This window comes from Micrasema longulum, unplaced genomic scaffold, assembly GCF_059751315.1.
Source record: "Micrasema longulum isolate JH-2025_06_02 unplaced genomic scaffold, ASM5975131v1 h1tg001042l, whole genome shotgun sequence".
Lineage (NCBI taxonomy): Eukaryota > Metazoa > Arthropoda > Insecta > Trichoptera > Brachycentridae > Micrasema > Micrasema longulum.
In genome coordinates, this window is record NW_028278230.1 from 591,728 (window position 1) to 618,141 (window position 26,414).

Genomic DNA, 26,414 nt, shown 5'->3' on the forward strand with positions numbered 1-26,414 from the left:
TTGGAATTCTACACCCCATTTACTAAATTTAGATGTTTGATAGTTAATAACATTTACCTATTGAAGCTAGATTACTAATCGTCTTGCAGCTACAAAGTGCGTGGACGAGTGGAATTCTAACAACTTAAAATCATCAATAAATTTACAAAAATAAGCTTTGAGCATAATAGTAAATTTGTAAAGTGTTCATGCTTAAAAGTAAAAAATAAAAAAACTAAACAGATAAAGCACTTTTTAATAGATTGAGTTTTTCTACTGACATTTCTTGGCGGAACTGCATTTTAATTATAATAATAAAAATACTTATATAGTTTTATTTCACTTTTATTTATAAATTTTTATTGATTGATTTGGTGTTTATTTTGTATTTTGTAACTACATATTTAAACTTATAATATAAGTACCTTGTTTTTTACATTTTTATTTTTTACTTAAGAACCTTGAATTATATAACTATATAAGGACATTCAATCTATCTAATCTTCACATTTGTTTGAAAATGCCCGAACAAGGCAAAACAATTGTCAGGAAATTTTTGTATTTATATTTGTAAAAATAAAATAAAGTGTTCAGTAGACTCAAATCAGTGTTTGATTTCTTATATTTAATGTATATTTTTACCAGTGTTTACCGACATCGTCAGACTTGTCACGACGAAACATCAGACTTGTCGGTCACTGGTAAAAATTTATAAATAAAAGTAGAATAAAACTATACGGAATTTTATATATATAATTAAGATAAAGCACCGTTTTAACACTACGAATTAGTAAGAATTAAGAGCAAAATAGTGCTTTAAAATGAATAGTCTTCATTTTTACATTTTGTGTACACATCGACCGCTTATAAACACTAACACAATGTTTTTTTTTAAAGTTAACGGCTTATTTTCGAATTTTCAGGACATTTCATCGGTAGACGATCGAGATGCTCTAAAATTTATGTTGCGATCCATTGCCCTATGCACCTCTGGACAATGAAAGGGTAGCGATGATAAATATTTTCTTTATCTATCAATCCATCATCTATTTTAAAGTTGAAACAAATGCGTGGGATGTATCTTTTCGTTCCATCTACCAATTTTTAGTTACTAACATTTAACCGAAACAACAGATTACCCGTAGCTGAGTGGGTAGAGAGCTCGCCTACGGACGGAAAGGTTCGCGGTTCGAACCTCAGCGGAAGACGTTAACATAAATTTAATTGTATTATTTTGATGATGATTTATGTGGCGCTTTTTTTGTGAAAAATCACCTTAAAAGACACATGGGCTTAAAAATGAAATTTAAAAATGTTTTGCTAGGCGCGGTAAAGTCAGAGGATTTTTTTAGAGCAGGGCCTCAATTATGAACGCTATCTTCATTTGTAGTTACATATCGAGACGGTTTTTACTAATTTTTTTTTTTTGATTTTTCACGCCCGTTAGGCTTTTATATACGTGGAAGTTATATAAAACATATACAACATAAAATTTTAAAAATACAATATAATGCAATAAAAGATAGAACAGTGTTTGGAAGTAAAGTTGGTATAAAAATAAAAATAAAAAGATGAGTGCATAAACAACATAAATTTTTAAAAATACAATGTAAAGAAATAAAATGTAGAACTGTCTTTAGAAGTTAAGTTGGTTAAAAAAAAATAATAATAATAATTAAAAAGATATTTAAAAAATAAGCTAAAGAAATGCAGTTAAAGGTTTAAAGCAGCTAGGTACATAATGTTATAAAATACAATATAAACAAAATATTTATCTCAATTTAATATGGAACATATACATTAATTTTTCAAATTTACAAGACTCACGTTAAAGACTTATACATTACTGCTGTTCTATCTGTATTCTTCTTGTCATCTCGACATCATATGATCGAAATCAACCAATGAATGACCCAAAAGATTCAGTCCGCGTTCCATACTTCATTAACGTTTAAAATAGTTCTAAACTATATTTTAAATATGCTTCTGTGAAAGAAAATGCACACTTCAAAGCGATTATAAACTCCAATAAATCCCAATTCAAGCGAAAAATGTTCGCGATACATTCGATAGTCATGCATCAGTAGCTCAATCACAAATAACTATCAACGTGCTTAAAAACATGCTAAGCATTTGAGCGATCACAATCAACAATAATGAACATGCTTAAGTTATCGCAGTCATAAGTCAACGCGTGTGTAATCTCTAAGTCAACGCTCGTGTCGGTTTGTTTTTTGTTTTCCTCGTAAATAAATACAGTTCACTGTCGAAAAATCGGCTTTTACTATAAAAAATAACACAATATATGGCGTTTGCAAAATAGTAAGGAGTATCTAATACAAAAAAGAGGAAATTAAATTACAATTACTATGGCGACTAATTTTCTTGACATTTGGCTTGCCAACAGCCGGCTAAATGCAATAAATAGCGTGATAAATAATAAATAAATAAGTAAAAATAGCAGTTTTGGAATATTTCCATATTTACACCGGTGAAATTGAAATATGTGATCGCGAAAGTAAATATAAGAGAATCACGTCGCTTATTAGCACGTCGATAGTTTTCTTTAATTTATTTTTTATATATATATGTATTTGGACCCCTATATTTAGTAGCCTTACGTGTCATGTACAAGGCTAAGGTACTCTAAAAAAAACGTTTTTGCTTGTCTTGGAAATGGGATGTTCGATCACTGATTTTGGTTTATTACCTTTATGAGTCCAATCACCATTGTTGCAAAGTCCAATAACAATATTATTTTTGGTACGTGTACTTGTACAAATCTGGATTTTCTCCCAAGGGGGAGTAGGTGTATATTTATTTATATCCCTACAGAGATGAGGTAGAATTTTTTCAAATTCAGGATTATGGATATTCGAGCGTTTACAGGGCTTATGACCTGTCATTGGCTGGGTTAAGTGGCTTCTTTAAGTACTACAACATTCTCCATTCCGCTTATTAGCGAATATCCACACCAGATAACATTTTTGATTTTTGTATTTATGTTACGAATTTGAGAAACCATCCACAAGCGAGTTGGAGCGCCATCTATGTATTGATATTGAAAATGATGTATTGATATTGAAAATTGATACTCAAATTCGTAACATAAATACAAAAATCAAAAATGTTACCTGGTGTGGATATTCGCTAATAAGCGGAATGGGGAATGTTGTAGTACTTAAAGTGGCCACTTAACCCAGCCAATGACAGGTCATAAGCCCTGTAAACGCTCGAATATCCATAATCCTGAATTTGAAAAAATTCTACCTCATCTCTGTAGGGATATAAATAAATATCCAAGAACAATGGCGCGTGATAACTACTTTTCACTACAGTGTGGATATCTGTTAAGGATATTCCATCTTTCCTGCATTCTGCTTCAAGATTCTGTCATTGTAAACTGAAAAATGGGCACTGAAATAACAGACGTTCGATACTCTGTGAAGAAATATCATCGCATGGACAATAGTCATCATTCCTTAATTTAAACCTATATAGGTAACTTCTCATAGCTCCGTGTCCGGTAAAGATTTGGGTCGTTTCGAAAGTTCTTTGGTGATGACGACGGAAGTGTGCTGCATCAGCCAGCATTGGGAAAAGATTTTAGTAATTTTACCACGTCGATAGTTATTTGTGATGGAGCTACATAGCTAGCTAGCTAGCTCGTCGATAGCTATTTGTTTAATTATTTCTTAGAGCATTTTGCGTTTTCGGGATTTGAACCCGTGATCCAGGGGCATATCACAAGCGTGTAATCTCTATTCAAATTAAACAGTAGCTGAATATAGTTGTTTTGTTAGTTGGATAATTTGAATTTCAGATTTTACTCACTGTAGCAAGGAGCCGGTTTGCATAATACATTTGTTTAAACTCAGTGGTACGATAACACATGTCATAAAAAGCAAAAAATAAATATGAGTATTTTATTATTTCAAGACAGTATCCTCCTCAAACACACCACTGGCAGACGAGTTGTAATATGGAGCTCTTCCTTCTGACTGTCCAAGGCACACGCAACAGCCTTCTCCATCACATCTCGAATGCATCGAGCATCCTTCTCTTGTAGGCACGCATTGTCCACGTTTCAGCTCCATATAGGAAAACGAAAAATACCAGGGCTTCCATCAACCGCTTTTTTGTGTTTTTGATAAACCTCGATCTCGTCAAATCTTCTTTGCTTCCATTTGAATCCTGCGACCAATCTCAGGTCTGCAACTGCCGTTGTTGGAAATAAGTGAGCCGAGGTTCACTAAGTCATCCACCAGTTCAAGGTTTTGCATCTGCCTTGTCCTTGGAAGACTACCAGCTCTGTCTGCAGTCATTAACTTTGTCTAATTTTTATTTATATCAGTCCCAAGGCCTCAATCTCCAACTCTAACCGTCTGAAGGCTTCTGATAGCTCGGTTTCATCTTTGGCAATCGGCGTCGTGTCGTCTGCATATCTCAGATTATCGTCTGCATTTGTCATTTTTTGACCTCCCACTTTGACACCACCTTTCCACCCATCCAGCGCTCTTCTCATAATATATTCACCACAAAGGTTGAAGAGTTTTGGCAACAAGGTGCAACCTTGACGCATACCTTTTTCTGCTTTAATCTAATTCTGGATCTCGTAGAGTTAAGGATACGTTATTGTTGATTTTTTTAAATCCATTATTATTATTATTAATAACTTATATAGCGCCATTTTCGTAGGCGTAACCTCAAGGTTGCTTTAGATATTGATTGTATAGATAAATAAATTTAATTGAAGTTTTTGAATTTGTAATTTAATTTGACAATTTATTTTGTTATCACATGCTACAAATTTATCCAAATGATTTAGAGAACATGTGGGTTTTAAGTTTTTTCCAAAACAACACTTCACTCTCACAGCCTCGCATCTCTGCTGGGAGAGCATTTCATGCCGTAGGGCCAGCGACCGCAAATGCGCGTTCACTGAATTTAGTGTGCTGTTTGCGTAGAGGTATAATAACTTTTCCTCTCGCCGTAGCTGATCTAAGCGTGAGACGCCTGTCAGCTAGTTCATCTGGAATGCATAGTTCCCTTAGATATCACGGAGCCGTTTGTGTTGTGATTTATACATAAACCAACAGAGTTTGTATTCCACCCTCTGTGGAAAACGTGGCCTGTATAATTCCCGAGGTTGTGGAGTAATATGACTGAACTTAGAGATTCCGAAAATAAGTTTCGCTGCAGCATTTAATACAGACTGTAGGCGAGTCATTTTGTTCATTGGTAGACCTCCATAGATACCGTTACAATAATCGACTCTAGACACTACAAACGCATTTATTAATTGACGGGCGTTGTGCGGTATCCATTTAATTATTACTTAATGAATAAATGGATACCACACAACTGTCTTTTCATGCAGACCTCGCCTCCTCCACATGCATACGTCTTTCTCTCATGCAGGCACGCCGATTATTTTGACTTTTCGCGACTGAAATTTCAATGCCATTGAAACGACGCGATGTGTAAAAAATACTACGCCACACGGGTTAAAAATTAGGTACTCAAATGTATGGAGAAAATTATGTTTGTATGAAACTATGTATTATATTTCATGCAGTGAACGCGTCATTCACTCCATACAATGGAGGTCAGACCGGACCAAAGGAAATTTGTTTAACTTAACATAACAAAACTAGAAAGACTCTTTTGTGTTAGAAATAATATTATTTTTAATACAGATTTCAAGCCAGATTGTTTCCGCATTGCATTGTCACGGTGCACTGGAAAACAATTTATTTTACCACACATTAGTCTAAACGATCGCAAATACTTTAGCCGCCGATTTTCAAAGTTCACGTTACTCATTTTTAGTGACCGGCCAGTAAAACGAGTTTCGGCCGCGATGTCGGTTTCGGACGAAAATTGGCCGAAGCTTCGGCTCGGCCTAAACTTGCGAATTACATTATAAGCATCATGGCATGCGTTTTTTATTCATCGTTTTTTACGGTATCTATTTGAATATAGAATCACTACAAAAAAGGCGCCTTAGATATGATTTAATTTTTCTTTTCAAAATTCTCAATAACATAGTTGATTCGCCGTATCTTTTATAAAATATTCGTTTCCGTTGTCCTCTTCGCTATACTAGATTAAATTCCCTTTTTTATGTACCAACTTGTAAAAACAATTATACCTCGAATTCATTCATTAGACGTACCTGTAGAAATTATAACGGACTCAGTATTGATGTAGACATTTTTAACTGCACGTTGCATTTGTACAGAAAATTTCTTCATGGGGTCGATTATTTGGGATAGTTGCTGAATGTACATCTTGAGTGGTTTATGCTATGTATATGTGCCACATGTAATGTATATGTTTGTGTATGTTTTATATGTGCGTTCATGTGTGTGGGTGGATGGCTCGGAGTGTACATTCGGTATTTTTATTTATTTTAATTTATTACCTCCATGGAAAACGCAAATGTCAATAATTATCCTTTTCTCACTTAAATTCTTATTTATTTTTTATTTTTTGTCACATTTAATGTTTATATCTTTTTAATTTATGAAAACTTAATTGGTCTTTTTATGTTAAAAAATTGTTGTTCTTAGTACTTATTTTGTATGACTGTATGTTTTCTAAATAAAATAAAATAAAATAAATAAATAAATACCTAAACACTTAGGAGATAAAATTCATAAACTTTTTACTTTGTTTTATTGAAATAAACGGCACTTATTGCCTTTTACATTTAAGTTGCATATAATAAAATACATACATGTAAGTGAAATAAGTAAAATATAGTATTTAAAATAAATTATTACTAAACAGTTATTTGCAAATTAAGGAGTCAAAAAAAATAAAATCTTGTATACCCACGAACAGGCTATGCTTTTGTGTGATTTTTTGTTTACTCTTCTTACTGTTAATATGTATTTCATTGCTGTGTAAATATTTTTTTTTTGAATACTCTATTTTACCTCTTATATATATTGTAAAAAAAAAACAAAAAAAATTACAATAATACATATTTAAAAAAACTGGGTCTAAAAAAATATCGTTCTATTTCACTCAGAACAATATTCATCATCCACTCTGACAAATAATCTACTTTGCTCGATGTTTTGTTTTTTGAAAATTTATTGAAATAATTTTAATTTGCTAGAATTTAACTCGTCCGTGCGCTTTGTAGCTGCAAGACGATTGGTAATCTGGCTTCAATGTGTAAATCTTGTCAATTATAAAATACCTAAATTTTTTAAATCGGGTCAAGAATTTCAACAGTCCATGCACTCAGTAGCTGCAAGACTTGTTATAATCTAACTCCTATTTTTTTTAATGAGTTTTTCACATTATTATTCACTGTCAAATTAAAACATAATGTAAATGGGGCTAGATTACTCACCGTCCATGCGCTCTGTAGCTGCAAGACGTGCTGTAATCTAGCTCCTATCTGTTATAATTGAAATCGTTCATAATTAGAAACGAGGAACTAGAATGAGACGAGGTCGACCAAGGAAGACGTGGCATGATCAGATAAACCAAAATATTAAGTCTGGTCATGTCAAAAGTAGACAGAACCGAAGGGCATGTATGACAAGACGTATGAATGTGGAAGACGCTAGGAATATATGCCAGGATAGACATGTGTGGTGGTCCATTCTCTCTGCCTACACCTACGGGGAAATGTCGTGATGGTAGTGGTAGTAGTAGAAACTAAAATCTCAATCGACCATGCACTCTGTAGCTGCAAGACGTGCTGTGATATTTATTTATTGTACAGCGCCCTTGAGGTTATTTTCAGAAAAATGGTGCTGTATAAATGATCTAATTATAATAATAATAATCCACGCGGACGCAGAGGAAAATTCGTCCAGCGGCTGGTAATGATCCATAGTAATGCAGTAGGGCGTTGTATCCTCTCTGACTACGTTCGTTAGGTCACATTGGAGAGCAAATGAATGACGCTTACTAAAAATATGCCAGAGAATTCAATACATTGTACGTCTGAACGCACAATAGGCAACATATAATCCTTTTTGTGAGGTCACGCCTCGCTGGGTAACCTTTTTGGCCTCTCTGTGAGAGTTTGTACTATACATACTGCCCTATGCACCAGGGGTGTGCAACCTTTTTCTAGAAAAAACCGAAAAAAATAAACTTACTGTTCTGCAGAATGAGAGTAATTTTGAAAAAAAAAAAATTCACTAGAATAAAGTTGATGCTGAAACAAGCAAAAATTATGACAGTACGTCAACTAATATATTTTAATGTAATGTTTTTTGTTCATAAAATGATTAATGGTTATACCTCAAAAGAGTTGGCTCAAGAGGTTTTTTTTAATCAATGTGAACATGTATATAAAACAAGAAATAAACATGAAGTAAGACTACCATTTCGTAGGAAAACAAGTACACAGAACTCGTTGATGCACCGAGCTGTACAGTTATATTATAAGGAAATACCATTGGAAATAAGAGAGCAAAAAAATTTTATCTCATTTAAATGACATGTAAAAAACATGTGTTTAGCAGATAAATTTTTGTGTTAGCTTTATAGAAGTTTTCTTTTTAAGTGTACGTATATCGTTTGAAAAATGTTAATAATTAGTATATGTTTTAATAATAATTAGATATAATTAAATATCAGGACATTAATTTATTATGTTTGTACTATTTAAAGACAAAATAAAAAAATAAAAAAAAATAAATAAAAAATAAACGGAAGTAACGGGGTGAAAGACAAGACCACAGGATGTGTTGAGAAGTCAGAAGACTTATGTAATAAGTCTTCCACAACAGAACGAAGAGGAATCAATAATATTGAAGAGAGATGAAGAACATTTAAGAGAAGGTAATACAGAAGTCTAGGCATCTACAGGGCTTATGACCTGTCAATGGCTGGTTTAAGTGGCCACTTTACACACTGTGTAACATTCACCATTCTGCCTATATTTGACACATAGATGCCTAGACTTCTATATTACCTTCTCTTAAATGTTCTTCATCTCTGTTGTAATATGGTAATATAAACAGCTCCCCGGGGAGTTGAATCCAGTCCTTGTCTACGAAAATTTGGATAAACTCAAAATATTGTTAATAATATTGAAAACAAATATTTTGAGTTTGTTCAAATGTTTGTAAACAATAACTGAACTTCGCCCCTAGAAATTTATTAAGGTTCACAGTTTTTTTTTAGTTTTTTATTGATAAATATAATTACATAATTGTTACGTGTTTTTTTTTGTTGTATGCAACCTACTTTTTAAATTTTTCATGTTATTGTCATTATTTATTTATTTTTACGTAAACGGCATAAATTGCCTTTAACATATATTGAACATAAATATGTTATTTTTACGTCTGAACATATATAAATACATAACCAAAAATGGTTAAATTGCATAACTATAACAAAAGTAAGAAGTAGATAAATGCACATAAGCAACTAAAAATGTTAACTAAATATATGCATAAATAAAAAAAAGGAAAAAGAAAAACATTTTTTCTCATAAAAAACGTTTAATAATTATATTGCGGAAGAAAAAAAAGGAATCAGACTCGTTTTATATTTATAAAGTCCAGAAGCAAATATGTCAGCCTTGTCCTCATACTGATTACCATATCTGTGGAGCCTAGAGATAGGCGAGTGCATGTGATAGTTAGTCTTGGAACTTGCAGAACAAAAAAGAGATCTGTGGCGGGTACGTCGACCAGGTACACGGAAACACACCAACTCCAGCAAATCTGGACAGTCAATGAGTGAATTGATCACTTTATAAAGTAATATTAGGTCACTATTAGGATTCTTCTATCGGAAAGTTTTAAAAGATTTGCTAAAGATACCAATTGATTATAATTAAACAAAGCTTAAAATAATATATTTTTATTTTATTAATTTTAAGCGAGTCGCTTTAAGCTGATATGCTTAAATCTATTTTAACGAAAGTTAGCTGTTGGCGTACTTTAACTTTTCCGAAACAAATCTAGTCCATTTTTGAACCCATTGAGACTACACATTGAGATCAGCTCTTGAGGCAGCTTTATCTAATCATTAACAACCCTATTGGTCAGGAAATGTTTCCGTGGATTAAGATTAGATCTGGTTTTCTCCAGCCTGAGAATGTGGCCTCGAAGACGAGTATTCCTTTTTTTCAGCCAATCAACAGGCTTATGGAAGCCCTCGCAGACTGAATCTAAACAATCATATTTAAATTTACAAAAGGTATAGGTATGGCATAATCTAGGCGGACATGGCAAGTGTGTCATCGCGAGTCAGGTGTGACAACACCGCTTGCTTCTTGAATGCTTGCTTTTGCTGTAGGGTCACATCGACAGTACCGCTTAACGAGATTTTGTTCACTGTTCTGAGGATCCTTGGCAGAGGGGAAAAGAATCTGATGTTGGTTTTATAATTTCCCACAGCAAAGATAACATTAGTACGCAAGTTATGGTGAGGTACATTGAGGTTCATCCGAGCAAGAATATCGTGGGTATACGAACAAGTTTTGAGAAATTTCCATTAAAAATAAACGTAAAAATGGCATTTTCCAAAAAAAAAAAAAAAAGCGCCATCCATAAATAATTAGTTTCACATTTTCGTTAAGAACCACCTTAAAATGAAAAATAAATATATCAACAAATGAAAATACGAGAAACACAATCATTTTTTTTTTTAAATAAGACTTATTGGTTCTCTAAGTTTAATAAAGTTATAGCAAATACATATATTCTTTGGCCATCCCGAGAGAGTGAATTCTACGAATTACGTGATTGAATATTAAGACAGAGATGGAGTACTTTTAGCGAGAGGATTATCGTAGTCCAGGCATTTACAGGGATTATGACCCATCACTGGCTGGTTTAAGTGGCCACTTTACACCCTGTGTAACATTCACCATTTTGCCTACTTTTGAACATCCATGTATTTCTTCCATTTTTGTGATGTTAGCGAGCTGAAACCTTTATTGATGTGGGCAGGTTTATCTGACTGAATTATTTCACCTACTAGGCAACGCCTAAAAACTTTTTTTAATTTTTATATTTTTTCTTGGACCATTCGGTTTATTCACATGTCAAAAGCCCTGTAAATGCCTAGAATTTCATTATCCTCAAAAATATTCTGTATTTCTGTTTTTTAATATATTTTAAAAATATTGTTATTTATTTAGTGTTTACTTTCGGGTAAAAATATTTCAATAAATACATCTAGTAGAGATTAGTCTTCGTCGCGGTGTACTGGTTAGTGCGTTCGCCTGACATAAATGAAATAGAAGAAAAATAAAAACACAGAACAAACGATTTGTTTTCGATTTTTTTTTCGTCTGAAATCGCCCTGTTAATTGAAGATTCGACGTGAGAGAAAAGGGTGCTATGTCAAAAAATTCAAAAGTGAAATAAAGGTGGTAGACCCCTGGCCTAGTGAAGTTTAGTCGCCTACAGTATGGAGTAGAGGTGACGTCACCGCTGTACTCGGTAGACGGAATACACATAATATTGAGAGCGGCGCCTTGACGCAATATTAGCAGAGAGAACAGCGATGTATGCATTATAATATACACTTATACACACATACTCGTACGGTCATGAGCGCGAGGAAAAACTGATACAAGTAACAAAAACGACATTTAAAAGAAAGCATTTTCATAACATTAAAAAGCAGAATTTCCCGAAGAACCTAAAAACTAAGATCGAATCGGGTTGTGGTCTCGTGGCTAGTGTGTCGGACTCACGGATCAAAGGTCCGTGGTTCGAATCCCACTCTACTAAGTTAAGACTTTTCACTGTCTAATACTGAGTTATTTACATCTCGTTGAAAATGGCCCTCAAAATTAAATATTTGGGTAAATTGTTTCCTATAGAACAAACCTTTAGAACTTTTCCAAAGACGGTGAATGGTAATTAAACCTTTTGTCTAATTATTATTTGAAACAGTCACCTTTTGATTTTGTTGTTTTTTTTTATTTCCTTTAAAATATTTTACTATAAATTTTGATTTTAACATTTAAGTTTAAATTGTTTTAAACTTCTACTGAATGTGTCATATAATTTTTAAGTTTAATTTCTATTTCTTAATCTTGAGTAAATATAAATGTATGTTTTTTAAAACTAATTAAACTAAATATATTCATGTTATAAGTTTTGTATAAGGCAATATTGCCATATATATCTTAATAAAATAAATTAGACTCGGTGCAAAACGCATTTTTTAAATATATAAATATATCGATATTTACTATCCTGTGAATTTTTTCTTTGAATAACTATTTATTAGTTTTAATTATGTCTCACTTTTTATTATAATTTTTGAGGACTTGAAAATCTCGCTGTTTTTAGTCAACGACTCGCGGCTTTAATTCGTACGGCACCCGATTTCCTTACTTTTGAATAATGTCTAATGCCTGCAAGCATTTGGCAACTGTTGTGTGTTCAACTTTTACCAACAAGTTGGTTTTGCGTCTGACATGGGTCTTCATCAAGTGATGCTTTCAATTTTTTTTGGTGCTTCTGCTTACCTTTAAGATCAGAATCATTATTTTTAAAGCATCGAAACCAATCACTGCTCTTTTTTTTTCGTTGAAAAAAAATGTTTGCGATCCTATGATTTGAATATACGCATTTCGATTTTGGGGGCATTTCCAACGAGTCAGAAGTCAATGTTAGAAAATGGGAACCAATTTGGGATAGAGTACGATTCAAACTTCAAACCGCTGAACTGTGAGTCCACAACACTAGCCACGGAACCACAGCCCGATTAAATTATTTTATTTATTTATTTTTTTATTATAAAACCCGTTTGGGTTACATAAATATTAATTAAATATTATAAGGTCTAGTCATGTTATGTCTCGTCTGGTAAGTGTGGTCACCATGTGCTTTTTCAGGTTGATTTTAAATTTATATCCAGTGTATTTTTTAAAGTTGTAGGGTAAGTCATTGTAGTATTTAAATCCATTGTATGGTTTTTTTTTACTGTCCTACGTGTTAATGAAAAGGCGGACTGTAAATGAAAAACGAATTTCATTCAGTTTTGTGATAGGGAAATATTTGAATAAAGGATAGGAGCATGGAATGGATACCTACCTTTAATATGGTGTGAATGTTCTTCAATTTCGGGCACTGGATGACAAAATGAACTATAAAATATAACTATGTTTTCCACGACGCGCGACGAATTCAACCACTTTTTTATTCGATTTTATGTGAAGTTAAAAATGTTGTTTTGTTTTTGTTCTAAATCCGAATCTTATAATTTTGAATTATTTCTATCTTGATGTTAGGTAGGTACCATAAAGATGGGTCAAAGGGAGGATGGAAACGAAAGGTAATCGGCCATGAATAGTATCGATAAATGATGTTATTTACTTAACACTACGTTTGTCTCTGTTTTTTCAATGTGGTACTTTTTAAACAAAAACAAAAACATTTAAATAACTTTTTTATTTTTTATTTCACGATTAATAATAATATTATTAATAATATTATTAACACCAAAAACTAATAATATTACCATACCCCCCTGTGCTTGTGAGTCGTCTAACACATGGTGTTAATGAGTGATTCATACCTTTTAATAAAAAGCAGACTAAATTATTTGATAATACGACTATTTTTAGATCGATACATAAGGCGCCAACTTGAAAAAAAAGACGCCTAAATAAAACGTTTTTGATGGATTATAATTGTAAAGCCTATTTATCATAGACTGTATAAAACTAGAGAAGAAAACATCGGCTTTAAAACATTTTTTAAATAAAATCGTGAGATTATAATGGGAAGTCAGCGAAGTTATCTTAAATAAGCAAGTACTGTGTTTTTTTTATTTGTAGAGAAAATTCAGACCCTTTTCCTCTTAAGATTAATCATTAATAAGAAGTGTTCTTGTAAAATACTAAAATTGTGTAACACTAATAAAAAAGTTATATTTTCACAAAAATTCATATTATTAATAAGTATTTGGGGTTCGGACCGTCAGTGGGGCCACAGTGAGTCACATCTTGCTGGAAGGTGTGATTCTATAAAATGCTGCGAACGCCTAGTTGCATTCCAACGGCAACACTACTGACAAGTCCAGCTCGTTGGCGTCCACGTCGCGAACCCTGGGCCATGAGATCACACTCATAACGGTGTGATCACAGCAGATAGCGAGAGTATGAAAGGCGGGTTTCTGGCGCATCCGAACCAAAACCAACCAGCTAAGGGAAGGTAACTCCGACAGAAAAATCCACCAGACAAGGCAACGGGAAACAGCACTGGTCATCTTTTCCCAGGAATTACTATGGCGAGTGCTTTCAACAAGCAGTTGGCCTTTTCTCGAAGTAGCGCAGGACCGAGATGCTTTCGCTGTAGTGATCACCAACGTCGGGGAAACAAAAGTTTACTTCAAAATGCTTGTACGTAACCATAGACACAGTTTCAGTTTTCTTAAATAAAACCATAGGCCATTTAACACGACGCGCCTTGAGCCCTCAAAAATGACTCTTAACTCATGCCTAAAAGCTCAGTTATGCCCGTCGCGTATTTAGCCGTACTTTAACCGCTAGGCGGGTTTTGACGTGAGTTTGATATTTAAATCGATATCAAAATGCCTGATAGTGTCTTGAAAGCGTGTAAAAACCGTTCGGTCATATGTAAAATTATTATTTATATGACCACATTTCTGACTATCGTAGGCAACTGAAATGGCTCAAAATTAGACAGCGGAGAGACTATCACTCCCTCTCACGTCTGTTCAATGTACTTCATAATCCTAACGCTCCTATATACCTGCGTGAAAAATTTCAACGCTTATCAGTTCGTGGTTTACCTCTTCGTTCTAATTCTCAAGGCACTCTCTTAATACCCATCCACAATTCCTCTTTCTTCTCTAACTCGTACAGTGTCCATGCGGCTCCACTATGGAATCATCTCCCATCCACCATCAAAGATGTTACTACATTATCTCTGTTTAAATCACGTCTGAAGAAACATCTCCTTTTCCCCTCTCCTCTTTTTTCCTTTTTCCCATTGAGTAATAGTTTCGATTTAAGGTAATTTATAAACAAATATGTTTATTTCAATTTTCATATATCTTTAGCTTTTTAATATTTTTTTCTATTGAATATGTTCTGTAACTTGAATTATAAAACTTTTATTTTATTGGTTGGTTGGAAGAAATTGCCATTTGGCAATATAAGCCCGCCAATGTACAAATAACATTATGCACAAAAAGTTAAAATATAATGAATAAAAGTTTTAAAAACGTACTAAAAAAAGTAGTAGCTGCTCGATTGTGGAATAATCTACCCACTAATGTTAGAGACAACCCATTCTTTATTCATATTTAAGTCAAGATTCAAATGTCACTGTCTTAATATTTGAGTTGTTTCTTTCTACTTATTTCCTTCCCATCCCCTCTTCTCTCTTCATAGTAAAGTGTTAATTTTTTAGTCAATTTTTGTTTTTTAATTTTGTATAAAATCATAAGATTCAATATAATTGCTTACAATATGTTCATGTACTTGTAATTTTCTCAAACTGAACGGTTTGGGTAGGTAGGAAGAAATCGCCTTAAGTCAATATGCCCGCCCTTATAAGTCTATGTAATGTATATGTCCCATCATCATCATCATTCCCTTTCCGCACCGAATGGTCCATAGGACACTGCATTAGCACACCAATTGCAGCGTATCTTGATCATTTTTGTTACATAAAGGTGAGATAATTAGCTTTACGCTTCAGGTACTAGTGCACAAACCTTGTACATCACAAGCAAGGTAAAAGAATAATGCAACTCACATACTAAAAAAAAAAGACCTCTTTCATGGCAGGCTAACGCGCTGACCATTACACCACGAGGCCGACAAGGCTTATATGTATGTTTATAACGTGTTAAAAAAATAATGAATAAATAAAAAAGATGGTGTTATTTTTCATTGATAAGTAGGTGCCTAGGTGCCTGTTTATGATTAAATTCCAAAACGTAAAATAATAAATATTCAAATACATAACTTTTTTTTAAACGTCAGATGTCTCTGTTCTTCTTAATACAGGGGTGCAATTTATGTAGGAACACGTTTTTCAAAAATGTATTAAATGTCAGTTAAGATTATTTTAGCAGAAGTTTTTTCAGTGAATGAAAGATGCGGAAAAATTCTACCTAACCTTAGTAATCTAATCTTGTCACGTTAAGGGTTGGTCCATGAAAATGCCGAGATTTTTAACCGTGTTTGTGAAAAGAATCTCATTTTGGTCGATTAGAAAGGGGTTGAAAATTTTGAAATATTTATCATATGTTTTGGGTACTATTTCTGTACAACAATAAGATACTACTACAACTGCCATCACGCCATTTTACCGTAGGGCTCGGCAGAGAGTATGGACCGCCATACACGTCCATACTGGCGTACATCCCTAGCTTCCTCCACATTCATAGATCTTGTCATGCATACCCTTAGGTTCTGCCTGCGTTTGACATGACTAGACTTAAGATTTTGATTTATCTGATCATGACACGTCTTTTTCGATCGTCTTCTATATATAACTGTCTTACCATGATTTCTTCATCCATTCGTCCTACATGACCAAACCATCCCAGACACCCTTTTAATCTTATCAATTATACCAGACTCAGATTTACACTCTTGCCTGATTTCACCATTCGTAAACCTGTCATACATACATTAATTTAACGCACATTCGTCTTAAAGATAGCATTTCGACAGCGTTCACTGCTTTTATTTATTAACTATTTATTTATACTTTTTATTTATTATGTTTCACTTCCATACATAAATGTTATGACTGAAACTCCGTTGTGGACTGCCAGTTTAGCTTCGAAGGACATATTTTGATAAGCAATTACTGAGCTCGATGCCTGTTTATTTTGCTACCCGCATTCACTCTCCTTTCAATATCTTTTTCTACTCTTCCATCTCTTGAAAACATGCTTCCCAGATACAAAAATTATCCTACTCGTTAAAGACATTATTTGTGACAAAGAATAAGTTGAACAAACCACCACGCCGTTTCCCCGTAAACGTAGGCAGAGAGCATAGAACCCCGCATCACTCTATCTCTGCATACAGATCTCAGTTCCTCTACATTCATACACCTACTCATCCACGCGCGCCCATTATTCCGGTAGAAATTATAAGGAATTTAAGGAAAGAATCTGATTGATCTGTTTGTAAACATTCAAAAACAAACTTTTTTTATAAATAAAAAAACCACATCTTTTCTTTTTTTGCAAATGCATTCTCCTGGTAGATCGATGAATAAAGCATTTATGCTCCTAACTTATTTTTTACATATTCGATGAAACATTTTAATATCTATGAACACGCACAGCGCAAAGATCTACATTTCTATGAAAACCGCACGTGAATCGGTTAAGCCGTTTAGGAGGAGTACGGTGACATCACACGTACAGAGGAATTAAATATATAAAGATATCCGGGTCATACCAGCACTTTTGCTGATTGGGAATATTTCGCACAAATAAAATATGTAATGTAATACGTAAAGTTTATAAACCTTGTATTTTGTCATAAATAAATAAAAAAATATGCAATGACCGGTCACTCACTTTCCTTTCAATATCTTTCTCAGTCATTCCATCTCTAGTAAACATACTTCCCAGATACACAAATAAGTTCGTTTAAAAAAATAAAAAATAAAATTATACAACAAGAGGTTAGCTGAGTTTTAGTCAGAGCATTTACGTTAACACACACCTTTTAAAGTTCTTTGAAAAAACACTTGTAGTTCATTATTTTGTAATTTTAACAACAATAGCCATGAATCATGGAGTTAAATCGATCAGGAAGTATTTTTATAAACACCCACATACTGTACGTTCGTGTTTGTAGGTGTTCACTGTCCATAGATACGGAAATCTACGAATCATAAAACACACATAATACGAGTATCTTAGAAAAATAATTCGCTAAAGAAGCCCTTTAACTCGGTTATTTTTTTATTTTTTTTACAATATGCAAACATTCAAAAAAGAGTATTAAAAAAATAATTACATAGCAATGAAATACATATTAACATTATTATTATTAGAATCCTAACTGACCTAATATTACTTTTTAAAGTGATTAATTCATTAATTGACTGTGCAGATTTGCAAGATTTGGTGTGTTGCCGTGTACCTGGTCGACATACCCGCTGCAGATCTCCTTTTTGTTCTGCAAGTTCTAGGACCAACTATCACATGCACTCGCCTATCCCTAGGCTCCATAGATATGGCAATCAGTATGAGGACAAGGCTGATATATTTGGTTCTGGACTTGATAGTTATAAAACGGGTCTGATTTTTTTTTCTCGCAATATTATTCTTAAACTTTTCTTTATATTTAAAAATGTTTTTCCTTTTTTTGTTTTTTCATATTTATGTATTTATTTCGTTAATATTTTTGGTTGCTTATGTGTATTTACCTACTTGTTACTTTTGTTATAGTTATGCAATTTTATAATTTTTTGTTGTGTTTTTATGTATTTTTTTTTTCATATTTATGTTCAATATATGTTAAAGGCAATTTATGCCGTTTATGTAAAATAAATAAAACAGTAAAAATAGTAAACAAAAAACCCCACGAAGGCATGGCCTGTTCGTGGGTATACAAGAAAAGTTTATGAATTTTCGCTCCTAAAATAAATAGACAGGTATTTTTGTGTAATACAGGGTGTTCATTAAACCCTGTCACATCCGAAACCACGATGATCAGTACGAGCAAGAAGACATATTGGCACATTAAAATATTTTTTTAGGATGAATGAGATTTAAAAAAATAAAATATCAAAAAAGGCAAATAGTTGTTTATTTCTGCAGGGTTGAAACGAGGAGGGGGAAGGGGGAGTCTGATACTGCGCCGCGCTCCCCTCACTTCTCCCCTGCAGAAGTAAGCAACCATTATTATTAATTTTTTTTTTTTTAAATCTTTGTTCTAAACATTTTTTTAAATATGCTAATATGTCTTTTTGCCCAAACTGATCATCGTGGTTTCGGATGTGACAGGGTTTGAAGAACACCCTGTATAAAAAAAAAGAAAAAAGAACTCAATTTTAGTTCATTACCTCCTTCCATATCTCCTCTATCCCGCCTGCTGACAAGCCTCCAAATAGGGGCTTAGCGGGTATTCTTTTAAAAAATAAAAATAATAAAAATGAGGAACTTCAGCCCTACGGGACATTGGACACAAAAAATGTTAAAATCCCACTCGACCCCAACTTGATTTCCGTTTCCTAATAGTGAGTTATTTACAACTCGTTGGAAGTGGTCGCCAAAATTGAAGTATTTAGTTAAATTAAAAGAAAACATTTTTTTTTAAATAAATTAACCGAGATGTTTTTGTTGAGATTTTTATGAAAATCATTACGATTCGAGTTTTATTTTAAAAAAAAGAAAAATATAAATATTATCAAACTTAAATAGGTACAAACGAAGCTTTTTAATAAACGTCAATCCACTACAATTTTACCGTGCCGTTTAGATTAAGATGATATGTATGAAATAGGCTATTTATTTATTTATTTACTGACGGACATTGTTCATGTATACAATTTATAGGGTTTAAATATTACAATAAAAGAATAGTTTTAAACATTAAAAAAAGAAGAAAAGAAGCATTGACAAACATAAGGGACATCGAGACAAAATCTGGACTATTAATTTAGTGCTCGTTTAAATCGTTGTAAACTTCAACCAAAAAAGTCTAGATATTGTCTTGAGTCAACATACGACAAAGACGAGTCATTGGAGAATCAAGGCCATAGTTTGTTCTATGCTGATCGATGTACAGTACTTCATTATTTCTCAACCTACGAGTCGGAATATTGAATTTTACTTGTCCCAGTAATGATGGAACATCGATTATACCATTTAGTATGCCGTAGGGTATTACGCGGCTGGTTTGTTTTTTTTTAATTACTCTATATTTGCATACAGATCTCGCTTCCTCTACATGCATACACCTTCTCATGAACGCGCGCCGATTATGTCCATTTTTGTATTTCTTGGATTTGGTCATGCCATGTCTTTCTCGGTCTGTAATCGAATGTGGTGGTTTTTGAAAGAAATTAAAGCATGACTAAATGTGAAATCACTGTGAATGGAGTTATAATAAAACAAGCAGAGGAATTTGTGTATCTGGGAAGTGTGTTTACTAGGGATGGAATGACTGAGAAACATATTGAAAGGAGGATGAGTGCCGGGAACAGAGTGAACGGTGCACTTAAATCAAACTTGGTAAATAAATGTTTGTCGCTAGAGGCAAATTATTAGTATTTAGCTGGGCGTAAATACTTTTATTTTTCGGTACCGGTAAGGGCAGAAATAAGGGTAATAAAAACGTAAATAAGATATTGTTACAAATTGAATATTACATTAAAAAATATTAAAAAAGAGAATATAATTCTGTAAAAAAAGGTTTCAACTAAAATATTTCTAATGTATTTAGTATTACCGAAGGCATAATTTTACGTAGAAATAAAGGAAAATGTCACAAAAATGTATGTGATTTAAAATGCTTTTATTTCTTTTCAAAAACAAAAAAATACGATTTTGCTTCGGCCAGTTGCATGTTCAATTTATAATATTCAAATTATTACAACAAATTTTAGTTCAATGCTTATTCTTTATATGAGAACCCAGATACCTAAGTAATTATATTTTACACTTATTTGTTTATAAATTTGTATAAACCACTTAATTTTTTTTTTAATTACACTTCGACCGGTTTCGAGGTTACTACCTCATCGTCAGGAATTTAACTGACTTATAATTACACGCAATTATAAGTTAGTTAAACGTGTAATTATAAGTTAGTTAAATTCCTGACGATGAGGTAGTGACCTCGAAACCGGTCGAAGTGTAATTAAAAAAAAATTAAGTGGTTTATACAAATTTATAAACAAATAAGTGTAAAATGTCATACCACAAAGTGAAAAATGTTTTTGGTAACAATAATAAATTATATTTTAGTTACATCAAACTATAATGTATATTTTTTAATAGAAATACCTTTAAATATGATTGTTTTTAACTAATTTATATATTTTTGTTTTTTTATTATTTCGCAATAATAAAAAACATTCGTTTTAAAATGGCGAAATTGTATGATTTCCTCATTTTGCGTGCGTTTTACCAAACTACAGCCTTAATAATTTGTTTAATTAGGCATGCAATATCTTTCTTGATTCTTCCTGTTTTTCTGCATCCACGAACATTTGCATCGTGAATCTTTTAAGCTGTAATTTCACTGTCCATTCGTTCCACATGTCCAAACCGACGCAGCACTTTTTTCTTGATTTTGTTGATAGTGACTAACTTGGTGGAAAGTTAGTGTATTTTTTTTATTTTTAGATATGTTGTTAGCGAGTAATGTAAACGGGCGTAAACATTATAAGTTCCTAAAGCCAAACATCCGGGTGTAAGAGGAAATTACTGTAAACATTCGTTTTCTGAACTTACAGCGCTTTAGCAAAAAGAAACGTGACTAAATCGCATAAAAATATTTTTTTAAATTATAATTTATAAACCGACGACTTGATTCTCGACGTCCCGGGGTGCTATTCTGAATCTTGACGCGGGGGGAGAGAAAAAATATAATTAAGGATTTTTATTTTTGCATGCGACTAAACTTTGCTTCATATATTACCACACTGATAATTGAACGTCAAATAAATACGAACACGTGAAACCAAACATTGTGAACAATTTTTTCAGTTTGTCCAAATTTTACATGAAACATTTTTTTTTAAAATCAAATTGTGGTCATGTGGCTCTAGTGTCTCGGACTCATGAATCAAAGGTCCGTGGTTCGAATCCCACTCTGCCCCAACTTGGTTCCCATTTTCTTATAGTGATTTATTTACAACTCGTTGAAAACGGCCCTCAGAATTAAATATTTGGGTAAATCATAAGAACGCAAATATTTATTTTATTAAAAAAAAAATTAAAAAATGCAAATGTTCTTCATCTCTGTTGTAAGATGTTAATATTACAGCTCCCTGGGGGGTTGAATCCAGTCCTTGTCTTCAAAAAAACTCAAAGCATTGTCGATAAATCCACCTGGTCAAAGAAGTATAAAAAAATCATCTTTTCAAGCGTTGCCTAGTATGTAGGTGAAATAATTTAATCAGACGAATCTCACCCGCAACAAAAAAGGTTTCAGCTCTTTAACTTCACAAACGTCAACAGATGAAAGAATTGAAGGAATATAGATGTTTAAATATAGGCCATAATTTAAACCAGCCAATGACAAGTCATAAGCCCTGTGGATGCCTGGACTTCTATAATCCCTTCAGTAAAATGCCTGTTGTAATATGTTAATATTAACTACCTTAGGGGGTTGAATCCAGTCCTTGTCTACAAGAATTAGGACAAAGTCTTTTTCACCTGCATTTAATTTTATATTACTGGAACAAGTGGCATTTAATGTTCCGATCCGCCGGTTGCGAAATAATAATGTGCTGTTCCTCGATCAACACAGCACAAACTATGGCTCGCATGCACCAATGTCCCGATTGTGTCGTATTGTAATCTCGAGACAAGATCTGGACTTTTTGGTGTAAGTATTTATAGATTTAAAAAATCACTAAGATAGACCGGATTTTGTCTTGAGGTAGTAATTTTTATTTTTTTTGTCCTAACTTTAATTTTATTTAGCTGTATTTTATTTCATAAGTACCTGTTTTAATTATAAGAAATTGTATTTACCATCGTTAGAATGGACTGCATAAGTCCGTTAAATAAATAAATAAATATTTATCAGAAAAGATTAATATAAAACGAAGTTAATTTGGTCTGGTTTTAGGCTTAAGATTATTTACGCATTAAAAACACACTTCTGCGTGAGTAATATTCAAAATCTTGGACGAGTGTTTTCTACTCGATAGCGACTCTCAAGTAAACATCCTGAAAAAGGAAATCGAATAGGGGTGAATCCGCCTTGTTGTGTAGTGGTTGACGCGCGTTAGCCTACCATTCTTGAGGTCTAACGTTCGATTCCAGTAGCTCAATCACACATAACTATCGACGTGGTTATAAGCGACGTGATAACAATTTCTTACCATGGTTGTTTATCATATTCGCAAAGACTGTGGAACATCCGTGAACACCTAATATTAAATGTCAAAATATTCACGTTTCGCGACGTATAATCCTGCCGCGCAATCGCATATTTGAATTTCACCGCTGTAAATATGGAAAATATTAATAAACTGATATTTTTATTTATTATTTATCACGCTATTCATTGCATTTAGCCGGCGTTTAGCAAGCCAAATGTCAAGAAAAGCAGTCGCCATAGTCATCATCATCATCAGCCGTCTCTTGTCCAATGTTGAACATAGGCCTCCCCCTTTAGTCTCCATATTTCCCTATCCCGAGCCAACCGCATCCAACCACTTCCTGCAACTCGTCTTATGTCACCAGACCACCTCGTCTGAGGCCTGCCGACACTTCTTCTACCCGTTCTGGGTCGCCATTCCAGGACTTTTTTGGTCCATCTAGAGTCTGTGATTCTGGCTATATGACCAGCCCAGCTCCATTTCTGGTTGGCAGCCACATGGACCACATCGGTGACCTTTGTTCTCGCTCTAATCTATGTATTAGTTTTTCTGTCTCTCAATGAAATACCCAGCATTCTCCTTTCCATGGCTCTCTGTGTCACTGATAATTTGTGTAATTTTTTTTTCGTGAACACAAAAGTTTCACAGCCATATGTCAGTACAGGGTCCCTGTCCCTCCCTGTAGTCGCCATAGTAATTTAATTCAATTTTCACTTTTTTGTATTAGATACTCTTAACTATTTTGCAAATGCAATATATTGTATTATTTTTTATAGTAAACGCCGATTTTTCGCCAGTGAACTGTATTTTTTTACGAGGAAAACAAAAAACAACCCGACTCGAGCGTTGACTTAGAGACTGCGATAACTTAAGCATGTTCATTATTGTTCATTGTGATCGCTTATTTAGCTTAGCTTGTTTTTAAGCACGTCTATAGTTTTTTGTGTTTTTGTTTTGTGATTGATTTGAAAGTCATTTAAATTGAAATTCATTCATCGTTCCTAGGCCCCAAATTCAGTGGAAAGTTGATAGAGTTATCGTCAACTGACAATGTTATAAAATCAAATTTTCAGTACAAAAATATACGTATATTTTAATTTGAACTATTTTCGTCAGTAATCTGTAATAAAAGATGTTTAAAAAAAATCGTTTCATGAATATTGAATTAATTCAGAGAATACGCTTTTACTTTTTCCAAAATGAGGCAATTCAGCCCTACGGGAAATTAAATACAAAATGTTTTTTCTTGCGCGCGGTAAAAATTAGAGCATTAAATTGTACTGCAAAGTGAATCTTGAAAATGTGCGAAAAAATAATTAAAAATATTTTAATAAGAACGCACTACTTTGAACGACGTCACTGGTCATATGAACCAACCAGTGATATGAGAGCTATGAAGGATATCCGGTTTGCTTGCCGTAAACGAACCAATCGTAAGAACTGACAGAGAAGAAGTTCTGACGTCACACGCGAAGTCATTTAAGAAATACAAAACTTTAGAAAATTATAGCGTTGATAATACGATTATGACGAAATATTTTATTTTTTTTGGCTTGGTTTTATAGTCTATTAACAAATTTAAAAAATAATATAAAGACACTAAACTTTCTCATAGGTAACCATGTTACCTTCCCATTGTAATCGGGCCCTGAACTGACACCTGAAACGTAAGACTGATCACTTTACCTTCGTGTTACAGATGATCGAAATACGCCACATTTAGTTTGAATATTTTTATTACAAGTATTTTAACGTCATTTTAATTCAAAACTTGAAAAGTTTTTATTTTAAGCTGAAAGTGTTTTAAAATTACAACAAAATATAAACAATATGTTAAGTGTAAAATAAAGCAACAATAAAGGTTTCAGCTCTTACTTCACAAATGTCAACAGACGGAAGAATTTAAGGAATACAGGTGTTCAAATATAGGCAGAATGGTAGATGTTCTTAAGCTCACACAGGTCTTAAGCTCTGTGGATGCCGAGACTTCTATATTCCCCTCTCTAAAATGTTTTTCATCTATATTGTAATATGTCGGCCTCGTGGTGTAACGGTCAGCGCGTTTGCCTACCATGCAAGAGGTCCCGGGTTCGATTCCCGACATGGTTGATTTGAAATATTTATTTAAAAGGGTGTTTTTACACTGGAATATTTCATAGTCCCTGGACTGGTACCTGCTCATCTTACCTTCATGTAACAAAAAATGATCAAGATACGCTGCGATTGTTTTACCAATGCAGTGGCCTATGCACCATTAGGTGCGGAAAGGGAATAATGATGATTTTAACGTCATTTTAATTTTGAATTTTAAAAGTTTTTATTTTAAGCTGAAATCGTTTTAAAATTACAACAAAATATAAACAATATGTTAAGTGTAAAATTGTGCGGGCGTTGGATTTTACGATCGTGAGATTTTACTGAGATAGAAAAATTAAGAAAATATTCGAGTTAGAAGTATGAAAGGCTTTTGACCTTATGACCTGTAACGTCAACAGATGGACGAATTACGAATGTGTAAACATTAACAAAATTATGAATTACGAATGTGTAAAGTGAGCTTTTAAACAAGGCGTTGATCTTATCGCCTAGACATATTTTTTGTCGAAAAAATAGTCTGCGTTGTTTTGTTTTATACTAAAAATACGTTAGAAAAACATTCATTTTTTCAACAAAGAGCCGAGGTGGAAATTCAAATGCTAGGATTTTAGTTCGGCGTTACAAAAAACGGTCGCCTGCGCACAGAACTTAAAACTTCGGCACTTGAACAAATAGATGCATTTACATATTAAAAGATCGCGATACATACCTTCGGGAGCTGACAAAGGGCTGCATGAAAGGAAGTGGGACCCTCGTCCCGTAGCGTGACGTCGGAGCGAGGAGCTCGGGAACGATCGCCAGCCCTCGGAATATCCAACAGGTTGATTTTGAAGTTGCGAGACCCGCGCTTTCGACGCGCGTTTGCGGGTCCCTCTGCCGAGGAAGAACAAAGAGATTATCCAGAGCGCGGCATACTTGCCGAGTGATTTATGGCAGTCCGGCGGCGACGGAGGCCGCGCGGCGCGTCCGTCCTCCGCGGCCGGCCGCGCAGATGTGAATGCGGGGCCTGCGAGGAAGCGAGCGCTGGACGGCTGGCTGTGGTGGCGGTGTGAACGTCTGGAGTTCGCTGGAGTCCGCTCTTGTTCGTTCGTTTGCTGTGTCAAAGTATCAGGCCCTAAAAACAGCGATTTCCAAACTGAAAAATCCACGTCATATATTTTTTTTATTTTTATTATATTTTATTTTATTTGGGAAATCAACAGTTCTACATACATATTTATAGTAAGCAATCAGAAATATTTTATTATTTTTATTTATTTTTATTTATAAATTTATTGCAAAAAAATAATATACGTACTTAATAACAGGGAATCTATA

At 33.6% G+C, this 26,414-nt stretch overlaps 1 long non-coding RNA gene across 1 annotated transcript in view; it reads right to left on the reverse strand.

The window, feature by feature from the left end:
• The window catches only part of LOC148277375 (uncharacterized), a 67,304-nt gene extending 41,226 nt beyond the window's left edge, over positions 1–26,078 (reverse strand). Inside the window, exon 1 of the long non-coding RNA XR_015823506.1 lies at positions 25,807–26,078. This is a non-coding gene — a long non-coding RNA (uncharacterized LOC148277375). The remainder of the gene's footprint in view (positions 1–25,806) is intronic.
• Positions 26,079–26,414: the final 336 nt, after the last annotated feature.